General features: G+C 42.6%; 2 protein-coding genes across 3 annotated transcripts in view; one reads left to right on the forward strand and one right to left on the reverse strand.

Annotated features, from left to right (window-relative positions):
• The window catches only part of pcxb (pyruvate carboxylase b), a 319,257-nt gene that overhangs the window by 87,384 nt on the left and 215,561 nt on the right, over positions 1-16,312 (reverse strand). The gene's annotated exons all lie outside the window — the stretch shown is intronic.
• The window catches only part of LOC147335944 (leucine-rich repeat and fibronectin type-III domain-containing protein 4), a 39,546-nt gene that overhangs the window by 1,130 nt on the left and 22,104 nt on the right, over positions 1-16,312 (forward strand). Inside the window, exon 2 of the mRNA XM_086284174.1 lies at positions 353-1,152. The gene's annotated coding sequence lies outside the window, so the exon portion shown is untranslated. The remainder of the gene's footprint in view (positions 1-352; positions 1,153-16,312) is intronic.

Raw genomic sequence — 16,312 nt, forward strand, 5'->3', positions numbered from 1 at the left:
GAGTGCATTTGTGAGCGCAAAAATCATCCATTGCAGCCTACCGAGAAGTGCTAAGAGGGTCTCGGAGCTATCGATTCCCTCTGACTGACAGGTGAGAGATAGAGAGGGAGTGTGGGAAACCGAGGGAGAAAGAAATGAGGGGTGGCAAGTTGAGGAGGGGGCTGTAAGAGAGGCGTGAGTGACAGAAGTTGTGGAAACAGGGAGGTGTGGAGGCATCAGAGGGAAAAGGGAGGTCAGCAGGGTGGAGCAGCGAAAGGCTGATTTATAATTTATGATGCACACAAAAGGAGTTTTCAAAATGGAGCACATGCACAGTACACACTGCATTTACACTACGTCTCTCTCGTTTTAGGTTTTCCAGCCATCTCCCAGGTTACTCCCAAACCACCTTTTCTGCACTTGCCTCCAAGGTCATCAACAAACGGCTAATTCAGCGTGGGAGAACAAATGCAGCAGCGAGTGTAGAAGAGCCCCGAGACACACCGGAGACCGCTCCTGGAAGTGAGGGACAAGAGGAAGAATCAAAACCGAGCGTGTACAAGAACGAAGAAAGGACCAGATGAATGAATAAAAGAAAAGGAGCTGAGAGTGGAGGCAAAAAAAGGAGCAAAGGGAGGGTGATGGAGGAGAGAGGTGGTGAGAAGGGGAGGTGAAGACTACTGCTTGGATTCTTACTTGACTGAACTGCTTGAGACAGAAAAGTTGAACCCAGCCATGAGGAAATCGTATCAAGATGCCATAAATAGGATTTTAAGCAAAGTGGATTCCTGGATTTTTTTCAAACCCGAGTCTCTTTTTCGGAATACTGCGCCAGGATTGAGCGAGTAATTCAGGATTTCCCAGGTTTTCTTCATCTATAGAAGCCTAAGAAGATATCGTGGGATTGGAATTTCTCCAACTCTCTGGTTGTCTGACACTGACCTATATCCGTCTCCTTTTGATGTGTGTGGGGATGTGTGAGTGTGGAGTGGAGTAGGACAGGTTTCAGTGCAAGCACACAATAACCTCCCACCCCCCTGTGCTGGCTCAGAATAAGTAGAAACACCTGGGGCAAGATCTGTGCAACATACACACACACAAACACACACACACCCTCAAACCAGGATAACATGTGGAGCTGATTCGGATTATAGAGCCGCACAGACGGAAAAGGTAATGTCCATGCAATTCCCCACACACACACACACACACACACACACACACACACACACACACACGGCAAATCTATATCTGCATGGCTAGCTCTCTTGTGCTGAATCATTGAGTAAATCAATGCAGTGCACACCAGCACTCACTGAACTGGGAACTCAGAGCTCTGTGCCCCTCTCCCTCTCTCTCCCACACACACACACACGACTACAAAATGAACAAAAGTGCATTCAGAAGTTAGAAGTAGTGTCAAATCTACCACTTGGCACCAATTTTAAACTTTTCTTATCATCCTTGTATTCTTTTCACATCCTTTTTCACTCTACCCTCCCATTGAGAATCTGTGTGTGTCTGAGTGTCAGCCAGCCGTCTTGCATCACATTACCTACTAGGTGTGTCTCAGCTTGGCTTTCATCACCTTGCCTTTATGTAATCTCACCTGGCGTGCTGTGTGTGTCTGTGGGGTTGACTGTGTGTCTGTGGTGTCAGCAGCAGCAGCCTAAGCAGCACAGATCCGTACTAACCTCCCTTCGTTTGGGGCTTTTTACGTAAGCTTTGCCTGCGTGCGCACACAAACGCGCAGATTTGGCACACTGACACGGGAGATCAGACAGACTGGACAGACAAGGATAAGAGGGCGATGAGAAAGAAACGGAGAAGGGAGAGAGGGTAAATAGTGATGTGCGGAGATGGAAAAAGGAAAGGGAGGGGTGGCACATGATAGTGGTGGTGGGTATTGAAGGCTAAGAGAGGTCAGATGGAAGGATGGCAGAGGGTGAGTTATAATTAGGGTTGCCAACCGTCCCTTAAAAAACGGAATCGTCCCGTATTTAGAAACAAAAGTACACGTCCCGTATTGAGCTAATAAGGGACGCACTTTGTCCCGTAATACAGTGAGAATCAAAAGTAGTCTATAAATGTTTATGGAATTAACGCTTTGTTTGAAAACATAATTCCCAGCCCCTCTCCTGCTTTGTGACCAATGAGCTGACAGCACACTTATGACAATTCGAGTATGACAATTCAGATTACCGCTCATCTCATTGGTTGAGGAAAGGTCGCTTACGGAGAAAATACCGGAAGACAACCGATGACCACAACAAGAAGCATGGCCAACAGGGAAACAAACGCCGACACTGCGGTGCAAGTCTCGGACGGCACACTGTGCGTCCATAACATGAAGGTTATAACAGAAAATCTGTCGCTCGCTCTCTCTGTCTTTCACTCACACAGACACACCACCACATCAACTTTGCTAAATTGCTAATGAAAAACATTGATCAGGCAGCTGTGATTGAGCAGCAGTGTAAATCCAACTATTTTCATGGTTGTTGTGGTCGTGATAATTTTGTGATGCCACATGGAAAAGGCTCGGATGAGCTTTCCAAAGTTCTACAAGTTGTGCCTCCATCGCTTGTGTCCAGATCACACGCTGCACAGCTGTGCTGCAACGTCTTTTTCACCGACGTTTACGTGTTTGCGCGTGAGCAGCTGCGGTGACACCCTCACGAGCGATTGATGATCGGGAGCTGGTCGTGAGGTGTTAATCGCTTCTCGTTACCCCACGTATACTACACGATGCACGATGAAGGCCAAAATCGGGCTGATCACCAAATCGGTCGCACGACTCAAAAATCGGCTCAAAATGGGCCAAAAATCGCACAGTGTGAGCCCAGCATCAGAGCAGCAATGTTTGTTCGCTCAGAGAAAGAAAAAAAAAGGCTGCAAAAGTACAGGGAGGAATGGGAAAAGGAAAACACCTGGCTGGAAAAGTGCACTATAAAGCGCACTGCACTGTGTGCTGGCGCACTTTTTCCATAGGCATGCTTCTAGTGGTGGGCACATGAAGAACATGAGGGGCATGAAAGCTCGGGGAACCCTTTACCAATTTTTTGTCCGCCAGGCCATGGCAGAAGCAGATATGGTATGTAAACACTGGTTTGTTGTTTAAACCCTGTGGTTAAGGTTAATATGGGCATGTGCAGTGAATATCAGTGCTATGTGGCCAGAAGTGTAATAATATAATTTATTTTGTGTAATAAACAACTGCAAGGATAGATGATTACAACAAATAGATCACTAATACATAAAAGTAATACATAGATGAATAATGATGATGAGTTAAGATGCGTAATCATGGGAACAAGTGGGTTTACAAACAGGAGCAGCTGATTAGGATTAGAAAAGCTGAAATAATACCTCAACTGAAGCCAACTGTACTAAATGCACTAAATGTGCACTGTTACAAGAATATTTTTCGTTCTATTGCTTTCTATTAATTTATATAATTTTAAGTTAAGCAGGACAGAGTTCTTTTAAAGAAAGATTTACTTATATTCTCAAAAGTTAAGCATGACAGGCTTCTGTTTAAGAAAGAGACCTGTTTTACTGTGTTAATGTTGTCATTGTGAGCTAAAAATAAATGGTAAATGATCATTTGTTTCCCATATGGTCATATCACAAAGAATATGCATCTGCTTAAATCAAGTTCAAGTCAAATGGTTAAAAAATAATTTCACACACAAAAAAAAGAGCTACCACACTGGGAAGGGTGAAGACAACTGGGTTGCCCGGCCCTGGCCACGAGGTGTCCCTTATTTATTTTTCAGGGAGTTGGCAACCCTAGTTATAATCAGTGACAGACTGTCATGTGACAAGGAAAAAACAATGAGTGGAAGAAGTAGGGAAGGATACACAGTGACGTGATGAAGGTCTTATGGTAACAGTGAAAAAGCAAAGAAATGGAAGGATCAAGATGAGCACAGTGTTGTATAATCGAGATTTCAGAAGCAAGAAACTACATTAAAATGAAGGCAGTGGGGGGAAAAAAGACCTGAGATGAGTGACTAGATAATAAAGTTAGAAAGAGACACATCCAGGCTAGAATACATGAATGAGGATTGACTGGGTAGGAATTAAAAATAGAAAAACAGATGAGAAGAAATAATTAACAGTGACAGATGGTCATCATTATGTTGCTTTCTACTGTTACCATTGGCTACAATTAGCCTTGCATGGCCCCAAAAACTCTGTTAAAGATCACTAACACCAGTAATGAACTATTTGGAGATATAACTAGGAGGGGAATACAACGTACCATAGGGCTTTTCCATGTAAAAAGACGAGCCAATTATCGAGTACCGGCTTATAGGAAGTGAAAAATCTACCTTAGAGGAAGATTAATTATCCCAGAAACAAACGAGATTCAGCTTAAAACAATACGGCACATGTGAACAATAAGCTTTCTGAATAACCAAGACAGGGCTCATTATTTGCTCCGTTGATAGTTTACAGTTTTGACTCCCGCTTTGAACGGGGGCACAGCTAATGCAGAAGAAATGACGACTAACTCCTTTTGAAGTGCAACAAAGAGGCTGTTTGGTTTCTATTAAATCATCAATCTATAATTGGCTCTGCTCTCCTGCTACTGAGTTTCATAAGAATACAGAGCAGGTAAGTGTCATTTGACTCAAACAGTGAAATAAAAGCAGAATAAAAGAACAATTTCTCAATTATGTTGTTAATGCTCCACGTGGCTTCTTGTTACCGATGGTGCCTGCCCGTCATTCTCAGGCAACAGTAAGGCAGGTGAACAGATGGGGCACTTGCTGTTCAAAATACAAGACTTGCCAAGATAAACAAACCAAATGTGTGTATATATTATATTATATATATTTATTAACTGATGGGTTACCGGGCAGTGTTGGTTGTGTGCTAGTTAGTGTGATCTAGCTCAAACAACATGCAAATCCAGACATTTTTGCAGTATGAACTGCATCTGGCCTGTGAATTAAGACTAGGCTGGGTGATTATAATTATACTAGCATACTACAAGTCTGATATGCTAATAATTACATTAAACTTTCTCTCATGCATTTTTTAATCTTTAGAAATGGTAAAAATACCCCAGAAAAGCCAGCTAAACGTAGATTAGAGCCCATTACTAAATACTTATGCACACCACTTCAATATAGCAAAAAGTCAAACTTGGTTATGGTGACAGGACAGTAGCTGGTCGCGGGGCGAGGCCTCACTGAACAGCTGATTAATGAACAAAGAGCCAAAAGGAGGATGAGGGACCCAAATAAGTGGAAAAGTCATGAACATTAATGATAATTACATGAAACAAAAAAAAAGGCACGATTAAACATCAAAGATCATAACCTATGATGGATGTAGGATGTCCCACACCTGCTTGATTTAACCAACTTTCCATCAAGGAGAGAAGTGGAAAGTTTGAAACCCTGAAACAAGGGAAACGCGGTTACTGTCAGGAGGATGGCACTTGATGGATGAATGGACGAAAGAGGGGATGACAAACGGTGAAGGGAGAGACGTGAAAAGCTGAGCTGTTAAGGAATAGTGGGAGGATCAAAGGATGAGGCATCAGGCCGCTGTCGGGATCAGGGATCAGAGCGGCAGATGATGGACAGAGGTACAGAACGATAGTGTGATGAAGAGGCGTAATTACAACACTGTTTAAGATAGGGAGGAACACTCGGAGGATGTAGAGAGACTGAGTAATGAAGAATAAAAAGGCGAGCGATGACACTTGAGAGGTAGATGATAAGAGAGCGTGGGGATAAGGGAATAGAGGAATAACAATGTCTGAGAAGAAAAACTGCACTAATAAAACAGAGACACAAGGAGGAGGGGGTGTGTGAACGAATGGAATCAATCCGATGGGACTGAATGATAAAAGATTGAGTAATTAGACAGTTGGTAGTCGAACGTAGATTTGTAGGATATAATGATAGCAACGAAAGGATGACAAAAAAAAAGGATGAAAGTCAAAAGATGTCAAATGACGGAAGGAAGTGTGAAGATAAAAGTAGAGAATGATTGAAGGAGCAAAAGAAAGTTACCAAGAGGTTACCCGTAAAGAGGTGGAAGGAGCGAGCAAACGTGCTGTACAGAAAGTAAGGAAAGACACGGGGATGAAAGTATGAGTAATTAAACTGTTGACAGTCTGTTTAGGCACAGCAGGTGCCTGATGAGCAGAACAAACCGTAACCACGGCAACCACTGGAGACAGATGGAGGGGTGGGTTTTGGGGACGGAGATATCCAGGAGATGGGAGAAATGGGGGAAAGTCGAGTGTGAACGTGAGGAAACTTGGGGGAGGGGTTAAGTGTGGGGTCGGAGATGTGGTGGAAATTAAGACTTCACGCAGCAATCGTATTTAAAGAGAAGTAGAAACTACAGCTAGAGACGAACACTGTTATCTGTGCTCTCTTCATCCAGTTCTGTGTTTTATTCTGCCACAGAACGATCTCTTATCCTTCTAGAGATTAGAGAACATGATGAGTACACCTCCATTATCAAAAAGCAGCTACGCTGAACTTGATGTCCTTTGTAGTGGCAAAACACACTGTCAGTGTCAGTGTGCTCCAACAAGCTCCATCAGGCCTGACCCATTTAGTCCTGACCAAAACAGTGAGCAACACAGAGAAGGGTCAGCTCAAAAATCACATAAAGGACACACACAAAGGAGAAACACGAATTAGAAAACAATAATAAAATTTATGGTTTCTGCAGCGTTTATAAACACCTAGAACTAGATCCAATGAGTCCCAGCAGAATTTTGCAAATTAAGATTAGGAATTAACCCGCGTATCTGTGAAAGATTAGTCCACTCTAGCTAATACTGATCCAAATCTATGAAACTAAATGAGAAAATTAGGTTTATGTCATGTGATTCAGCTATGCAGACTGAGAATTGCTAACAAAATTTCACAGAGTACTTTTAAACTTATCAGGCTAACTTGCTAATCCTGCTTTGTGAAAACCCCCTCTAGAGATGGAGGAAGAGAGCAGATGGATTTACAGGAACAGCACAAAACTTTGATGTGTTCAATCCCATCAAAACTTTTCTCCAACGAGCCTAAAATGCAAGATGTTATGACCCCATTTAAACCTTTTATCGCATGTTCAGTCTGTAAAAAGGCAGAAAAAGAGTAGGAAATATGGGGTCATACTTCCAAAGCCTAAGCGGTTTGGCATTCTTGCTGGATAAATGACTGTTGATTGTCCCAGCACTATACCATACCAAGACAAATCAAAGGTGCCCTTCAATCTGTCAGGTCCACTGACTGATATTCTGGGTGCATTTACTCTTCGATGATTGATTTTAGGCTTTTCATGAGTTTAAAACCAAGAACTGAAAAAGAAAGTCTGGGCTTTTAAAGCACCGTCAGAGTCTTTTAGACTGCTGAGATGCACATTCTTCACATCGAGTTTAAATCCAAGCCCGACAAAGGCAAACATCATGACCATCAGTTTGGAAGTATGTCCCACAATTCTGCCAAACACGCTGGGAACAGCTTCCTGCCAAACCAGCACTACGTCTTCAGTTCACATGTGTTTGTCTGCATTACAAATATCACCAACAGATGCAGTTGGTTGTAGATGTTCAAGTGAATCATGGTGCAGAATGCAGCGTGGGTGATGACTATCAGAAGGAACCGGCTTGTACTTAGTTGGAAACACTTAAGTCTCACAGCAAAGCACGCAGCATTTCTGCATGTATCAGCACTGCTAAGCATTAGAATATGAGACGCAGTAATCAACAAACTCAAGGGAAACCAGTTTCCCCTGCAGGCTCATTGCAGTGCAGCCTTGTTTTGTCTGCATTAGTATCACACACTGGGGGGAAAAAAGCTCTTTGTGGTGAGTTACATTGCAAGTTGTGATACATAACAGTTAAAAGTGGCTTCAGATCAAACGCGCCTGATGCTAACGAGACTCGAGCAAGGAATCGCTTATATGCTACATGCTACATTTATGCCTCCTTCTGATTCTACTTGTGCTACCCATCTCTTATCACTGGCCTTTTGTCTTTCCTCATTTAAGTTCCCTTGGTTCAGAGAGGGCCATGAGAAAGATGGGTGACCACTAGAGCAATATAGAAAATCGAATGAGATAAAATAGAAAAAGGGTAGAAAAAGGAACAAACACATTAGTGAAGACAGTTTATTTTTTATAGAAGTGTGCGCCTGTGTGGAAGTGTGTGTGCGCCCGTCTGTGCAGCATTAATCAATACATCCATCACTGTGATGCAGAGGCCTGGCTGGCATGTCACTGACCTACTGTGCTGGATGCAGAACGCTGATTGGGTAACTGTTCTCTTACTCAGGATTTCCCCTCACTGAGCTGAAAAGCCTGCTGAATCACCAAACTGCCACATGCATACACACACACACACACACGCGCGCGCTTTTCCACCAAGCTGCATCCCGTGGCGTCAGCCAATCAGGGTCCATATAATTGGCGCTGCAGGGTGTCTGACTGGTGGGGATGTTGACAGATCAGCAGTGGTGTGTTGGCACATCATTTGTAGACTTGTATTTGTACTGAATTTGTGGTTGATTAGCCTTATCGACGTAAACACGCACAGGTGCACACGCACAAAAGCATCCATTGATAATATGGTGCTGAAAGACTGACATTAGGTTGGAGTTCGGATGGAAAGGCAATCAGATAACGAGCAGTCATCTGCTTATAGAGAAATAAGCGCCAAAACAGGTCAATAAGGGACAATGAAGCTGAGCTTGAAAGTTAGAGAGACGAAGATGAAGAAAGAGCATCAGAAGGATTAAAAAAAATAAAAACAGGACAGGAAAATGCAAGCACATTATGTTCACGGTGAGTGGCAGGTCAGCTATTTTACACCACTTACATTACTGTGTGTCTGCAGGCAAATTTGTGGATGTAAACATAACCATATTTAAGTGGGTGCAAGTTTAGAAGTTCAAGAATGTGACTGTGAAGAAAAATAAACTAGGATTAGAAACTGAAGCAAGAGTTTCTCCTGGGTGACCCCTCTGTCTGCAAACTCAAATGCACACAATCAACCTTCACTAAAATCTTACAAATCAAGAAAGAGAATATCTACTGGTACCAGACTTAAGGGTAATAGGTGTCACACCACAGGTTAAGTCACTAATATTTAACAGCACATCACAATTAGAATATGGGAGCATTTTTTAGAAGCAGATAGCCAGATGAGCACAATAAATTTGAAGAATCTTTAACTTGCTTTCATCTACAATAAGGTGTTGAATGAGGAACATGCGTATGTTCACGTCCCTGTGAACATACGTGAACAGTATGTTGTTTTTCAGACCTTAAAAACACCTTTCTCAACTTTGAAAGTGACAACTTGGTCGCTGCAGAACAAAGCAAAGATTTCACAACCTCCTGCTTTAATTTTCAAGTTTCACATGTGTTGAGCTCGAGGCTCTTGACATCATGCAGCCATTTAATCCATCCTTTCCCCTAACGACCCCACTGATGTCATGTGACATCAGCAGCCTGCACTTGTTTTAACCTCGGCACGCTCGCACAAAGTGCTTTGCAGTGCGTTTCTCTTTCACCCACCTCCATGCATCTTGAAGTTCAGTGCCTTGCCCAAGGTCACATTTGTCAAAGCGTATGTGGCCATGTCTCAAACAACCAACTGTGCAATTAGTGGCCAACCCACTCTGCTACAAGAACCGTGTCCGCCCCGCAGTCCGTGTGATTCAATCACGGAGAAGTCTTAAAGAATGGCTCGTGGATGCCAACTGATGCAAACACAATTTCCTTCACAATCAGCGCAATATGGAATAGCATCAATGAGCATGTGGAAACACAGAGAGCGTCAGCTATTAATTACATGATTTTATTGGCTTACTTATTGTCATTGTGGAATTTAATTAGATCCTACTATGCTATTGCCATCTGGAGTAAGAAGTCATCAAAAGAGAAAAGCATTGAGCTGCTTCCCCCTATCAGCAGTATGACAGCTATCCTCCACAATGAAAAATTATTACTCTCCAAGTAGAAAAGACACTCTGGCACAGCAATGTAACCAAGTTATTTTCAGTGCTTTATGTCCCTTATTTGCTCAGCTGTCCCCGTGATCCAGCTGCTGAATCCATCTGTAAGATGTATAGAAAGAGACTGCTAGCATTTACAAAAGGATGTTCAAAACATAATGTTGAAGTCCTGCTTTGCATTCTGAGTGACAATGAAGCATTACAACGATTAAGAAAACCTCCCCGCGAAAAGAAATGCACACACAACACAAGCTGTGCTGGTACACTTCTATAATGGCCACAAATACCAGTAGGAAGAAAGTTCAGGCGGTGTATACGAGAGTTACATAACAAATCATAACGGCACCACTCCCCGTCCCTCTGTGCCAATGAAGTGCCAAAGAAAATCACTGTCACCTCTGTTGTTTGCCAATTCAATTTACCTCCCAGAAAATACAATCCCCAAGCTGTGCAGTTGTGTGGGCTTTCCAAGGGGAGGAAACTAAATTACAAACCCTCAGCAAATAATGGGTTATTGGCTGCCACAGTTATAACAACCTTAATGGTAATGACACTGTTAGAGAACTGGAAAGAAAGCCTCCAAAGCTATATGTTCATTTGATTGATGGAAGAGGAACAAAATAGCCAGATGGAGGTGCACATATGTGAGCCGTGACACCAAGTAGAGGCCTACTCGTTGCTGTGGTTCATCACGTCAGGTTTTCCTGCTCAGCCTCTCCGTGGTTCACCAATTCACAGCCAGCGCCAAATCAGAACAGCAGGGTTAACACCTGGTTTTTGGGATGTCTGGCACATCCTGCAGCCGAGCGCTTCCACATATTGCACGAAGGGAGGTCTGGCCACTGTGACAGCCACACTTCAAAAAGAATCACAGGTAACCGAGGTGGTTCAACTTTTATGACTTTTTAAGCAGTTTTTAACAAGCCACTCCAAGTTCATTAAAGACTGGGTTGCTTATCTATGCAAAGCTGATGCGAAGTGGCAGCTTTTATAAAGCCAAACTTCAAAGACTCCATCAATATTGCCATTTTTTTTCCTACTCCAAACACAGTGAGCGGAGAACAAGCAGAGTGGGTTGCTTTCTCTTAAGTGTTGCCATGTTTAAAGATTAGATAGTTTCAAGAGCTCCTGGCTTTTCATAAGGTACAGTAGCCAAAAGCACCCTACAACGCTAGAATCTCTCAGATCAAACACTCGTGTCTTCAAATTTTGTACAAATAAGAGTAAAAGCTCTTCAGACTGCTTAAGAAAAATCGCCAAAACCACCAGAGTTTTTATGATCTTCATGCAAGAACTGTGAAATGTGCCTCAGTGAGACAAAAACAAGGATAATATATGAGCCACTTAGTACATAAACTGATGGGAAATTTCACAGGAATGAAAAAACAAATAATTGAACCAAAAACCCAAATGAAAACACGTTAAATATCTGGCTATGAGACGTTCCAGGAATAGAAACAATTATTGAAATCTTCCAAACAAGAAGGATTCCAACAGGAATTAGTGAGAGTGGGTATTGCATACAGATGAATATACGAGTACGTACACACACATTCATTTCTTCCTCTTTCAAATACAACAGAGGCTTGGGAGGAATTAGTTGAGTCGAGTATTTCATAAGTAGTGTATTATTTTGGAGTGCCACTGTGAAGAGACTGCAGTCTTTTTATTTTAAAGAGAACACACTTCACTTCTTTCACTCCTACTATTTACCTCAGGGGTTCTGTGAGCTTTCTTTCCTCCCCATCAGTACCCCCCATCTGTATGGCAAAAAGATGAAAAGACCGAAAAAGGACTCCACACAAACGAGCATGTTTTTGTTCTTTCTTGAGAGGCCCATGCTTGACACAAAGATTAGGATTACACTGTAACTCCTGTTTGAAAGATAATGATCTTCACACTTCTCAGTCAGCCAAAGACCTGAAACAAATCTAAAGTTGGAGCGTTTGTAATCATCTCATTTTCTTTTGGGACAGCAGCCCGTAGTTTGCTTAGTTGGGTTACTAAATTCTACTCCTACAACAACAAAACAGCATTTAGAGAGGAAACAAAAAGACTACTTTCACATACTTGGCCTTTACTTTTAATTTTCTGACCTCAAGATGTGGTGCTTTAAATGTCCCATCCCAACTTATCTGTAATTTTCTTGACCACTAACCTCGTCACTCCTCCTTACCTCATCGCCTTTCACTCCCACTTCTCCCACCACTATCGTGACGGCGATGACATACAGAGTCGTTTTTAGCAGCTCTCCCTTCCTCTAATCAAATCCCGTCTTCCCTCCCTCATCCCTCTCTCTGACAGTGATGGATGGCGGCCTTCACCCGTTTATCGCCTTTACATATTTCTCTGCCCATCCGCTTAACGACACGCATTCACACACAATGACTTCATCCCCCTTTCTCTCCATTTTCCTCAAACTCTCCTCTTCCATCTCACTTTTCCTCCGCTCGTCACACAACTGGCTTCATTTTATCCCATCTTGCACCCTTCCCTCCTCCATCTTATGTACTCCATTTTTTTTTGCTTCCCACTTTCACTGTATTTCATGCTTTAGTCTCTCCTTACCTCTGCATTTGTTGTTTTTTTCCATATCCAATACCGTTACCCCGTCCCTGTGCTTTCTATACATACTAAAGAGGACCAAGTACGACACAGGAGCGATAGTATCAAAAGGATGAGTGGGCTTACAGTACACACGAGTGCTGCAAGAAGAGGCTACGTGGGTGTTCTTTTGTTCCTTGCCTAGAGAGAGTGTGTGTCTATGTGTCGGCCTCCCTATAATTATGATTGTGTGGGAAGACTGTTTTGGTATGCTCGCAGTTGTTTCTGTATGCAAGTGCTCACCTAATATGAAGGGCCTGGATTATGAGTAAGAGTGCATGCTAGAAAGCCTTAGTGTAACCGAAAAAGAATTTGAATGCGAGCGAATGAAAGGCTGCCTCCATATTTGATCTCTGCATTTATGCTAGCGGAGCTTTTGCGTACTGTAACATCAAACAATGCAGCAGAGCTCAAGTGCATGCCAGCCATATGAATAGACAGTCAAATGATGCCGCTTTAAAACTTTCCATTCATTTCTACCTCCAAACTAAACGCCTTGCAGTCCAGCATTAACTGCTTAGTGGCAACGCGATGTCTGGCTGTCAGTGATTTCTGACTGAAGCCTGTTGGGACACCTATTCACAGCCCAATAAGATCTGTGGATTACCGTGCTTGTGATAAGTGGCTTCTGAGAGCAAATACAAATCCCCTTGTTTATAAACATTGCAACATTCCCTAAGTCGATTATGGGCTAATGGCATTTGCGAGTGCCAAAGTGGATTCGCGCACACACGCCAATCTGCAGATTTGGAAATATAATCACAAACCTACATGTGCAAACACACAGACACACATGGATTTTATTAACATTATTAATAGTGGCTGGCATTTAAAAGGCCCCGACATTAATAATGATCCACAGAAACCAAGGACAACAATGGACCAAGTGCATTAGGTCCAACATGTGAAAAACAAACTTCAAACAGACGCATTAGAGCTTTTACCACAAGTCATGCCTTAAGCTTATTTTAATTTGCATGGGTTCGGGTTCAACAGTATCACAGAAAAAACACTTAATGAAAATTCATCATTTTAAAGCCATTAGTGGCAACGCATTCAGCAGTGTTTGTCCTCACTAAGAGAAGCGGCACCCTCCAGGGCTTGTGGTGGGTGTTAAAACTGAAGCTTGCTGGAGTTGGGGTGAGGTCAGGTTCAGTCTCTTGGCACAGAGTTGTGCTCCAGAGCAGAGGGTACAGAGTAGATCCTTCCATAGATGCTTTTAGCTCATGTTCTCACTCTCACTTTATGCAGCCTTTTTTGCTCTCGTCAACAGTCTGTTTCCTGCTCTCTGGACAGCTATGGGTTCACGCAGGGTCGTGCAAGAAGAGATTTCCCAAAATAGAGTAAAAAAAAAACAAAAACACCTGCAAACAACAGATATGGTACACAAGCCTAAGAGCTTGGATGAGCTAGCAAATACACATGTACCTTCATATTAATAGTCTGTTGTTCATACTCCTCTTTGTCTAGTTTCCGGCGCATTTTTGTGCTCTTCTCTGTGATTTATTTCTTAATCATTAATCTTTTATCGACTGACCTCCTTGACTTTTTTTTTTTTGTCCCAAAAAGTGTCAAGTAGGCTTTGTCCCAGTGGGCTTTTGTCCTTATTGCTATATACTGCGATGTCTTGTTCTCTGTGCACGTGTGCCTGAGCGAGAGTGCAAAAAAGTGTGGGTGTGTTTGTGTTGACACACATAAGTGTGTCCCCGGCTTATTGCAAATACAGCAGCAAACTCTTAAGAGCACAAGAAGACTTCCTAAGTGCAGACAAGTGTCACATTAATTCACAAACAGGAACACGCACTAGACATGCATGGTGGGAGTTCATGTCTACAACCGTATATAGCAAGTGCAGATACTTACCTAGCTTATTTCAGTTACTGCACGCGCACACATGCCGTACTATAGCTTTCTGAGGCATCGGTACAAAGCGTTAGATAAGAATTTATTGATTCCCAGAGGGGAAAATCCAGTGTTACAAGAGTGTCACACACAGACCAAAGAGACAAGGAAAGATAAGAGGGGGGAAGAACTGGAATCAAAAAAAGCTATATATTTGTATAACAGATGAACAGAGATAAATATCAGGCAAAAGCTATTTTCAACTAGTGGTTAAAAACTGAAAAAGTTAAGGTTAAGGCATTGCTGTAGGTTACATTATACGCAAGTGACAGTTACCCGATAGAACCAGGTAAGATTAGAAATGTAGGAAGTTGATTTGAGGGATTTATAAGCTGTGGCAAACATCTGAGTTGTATCATTTCAAACAAGAGGATTTGTTGAGTTTCACATCTGAAGATGTAATCTGGGTACCTTTTTGTGTGCAGATTTTGGAATCACAAATAAGAATGGGTCACCAGAGGTGTACTGGCTAAGGTCCAAAGGAGACTTTCTCAAATACAGTCAACTGTATGTCCTACACCGACTGTCACTAAAGGGAACACATGAATCAGAAGAAACACTCATCCTAGGCTGGAAGCAGCTATTAAATGCCATAGTGCATCAGGCATACTGCTGTGTCACTCTTTATTTTTTGCATAAATATGAAATTTAAAGAAAACTCCTCACAATTTAAAAAACTTAAAGTATTTACTTATTGGATTAACATGTTTACTACTTGCATCTTTATCACTGTTAAAGAGGGAAAAAGATGCAATGAGAGCATGGAAGAAGAAAAGAGTGAAAGAAAAAGAGCGAGAGTAAATGAATGGGACAGGGTGCTATCTATCTCTTTGGCTCTGATCGATCAGCAGCTGAGCAGATCAGTTACATCCAACTTGTGTGCCAGAAAGCTTCAATACTGCACTGCTCTGGTTGTAAATGAGATCTCCTCCATAACAGAGGAAGAGCACCAAATGAAGGAGAGAGTGAGACGCTGAGTGAGTAAGAAGAAAGAGAAATGACAGTTTGGGAGGGGAAGAAAGAAATCAAGAGAAAGCAGATGGAGAGAAGAGATGAGTGGGAAAGTTAGATAAATGAAGGGAGGGAGGAGAGAAATAGCGAGGAGGGAGGGAGGGAGCCTCTGAGACAGGCAGGGTGCAGCATATAATCATGTGTGGTTTGCAGGATCAGAGGGTGTGTGTTTGCATGTGTGGATAGTTTGTGACTGAAAGTTAGAGCAGCACTGGCAAGGAGACATGGAGGGCAGCAGAATCAGCAAGCGATAGGGAGACGAGACAAAATGACAGAGGAAGTGCTGCCGGAGAAGGTGGTGAGGTAGTGCTGTGACTGATAACATTGTCGTACTTGGGTTGCCTCAAGGGCAGACAAGACGGAGAGAAAGAAAAAGAGGGAATGAGACATAAAGAAAGAAAATGTGGTAATTTACAGAATAGCCAGAGGCAGAAAGATGGAAGGTGAGCAAGGATGCAGAAACAGGATAGGCAAAGATAACAAGGAAGACAACTGCAGGGAGAGGATAGAAGATGAGGAAACAAAACCCAATCCCTGGAAATAGAGAAAGAAGAGGAGCGGTACAGTAAGAGAGAGGTGTGGGAGTGGACAGTGTGGGCAGGGAGGACACGAGGAGAAGGCTTTCACAAGGAGAAGAGGAGACAGAAGGTGGAAATTAAAAACAGAGTGAGAGTAAGGCCAGGAGAGTTATTAGATGACTGAGAAGAGCTAAGCAACGAGAGTAGAGGAGGAAAAAATGAATGAGACAGACAAAGGTCAAATGACGGTGTGGAGACAGATGCAGGACGCACAACAGAGGACTGCACGAGCATTACTGACATTCAGCA

The sequence above is a fragment of the Aulonocara sp. 'chitande type north' Nkhata Bay genome, linkage group LG3, assembly GCF_057382095.1.
Source record: "Aulonocara sp. 'chitande type north' Nkhata Bay isolate Kocher_YH1m ecotype deep benthic linkage group LG3, A_spYH_male_GT1.1, whole genome shotgun sequence".
In the NCBI taxonomy this organism is placed as follows: domain Eukaryota; kingdom Metazoa; phylum Chordata; class Actinopteri; order Cichliformes; family Cichlidae; genus Aulonocara; species Aulonocara sp. 'chitande type north' Nkhata Bay.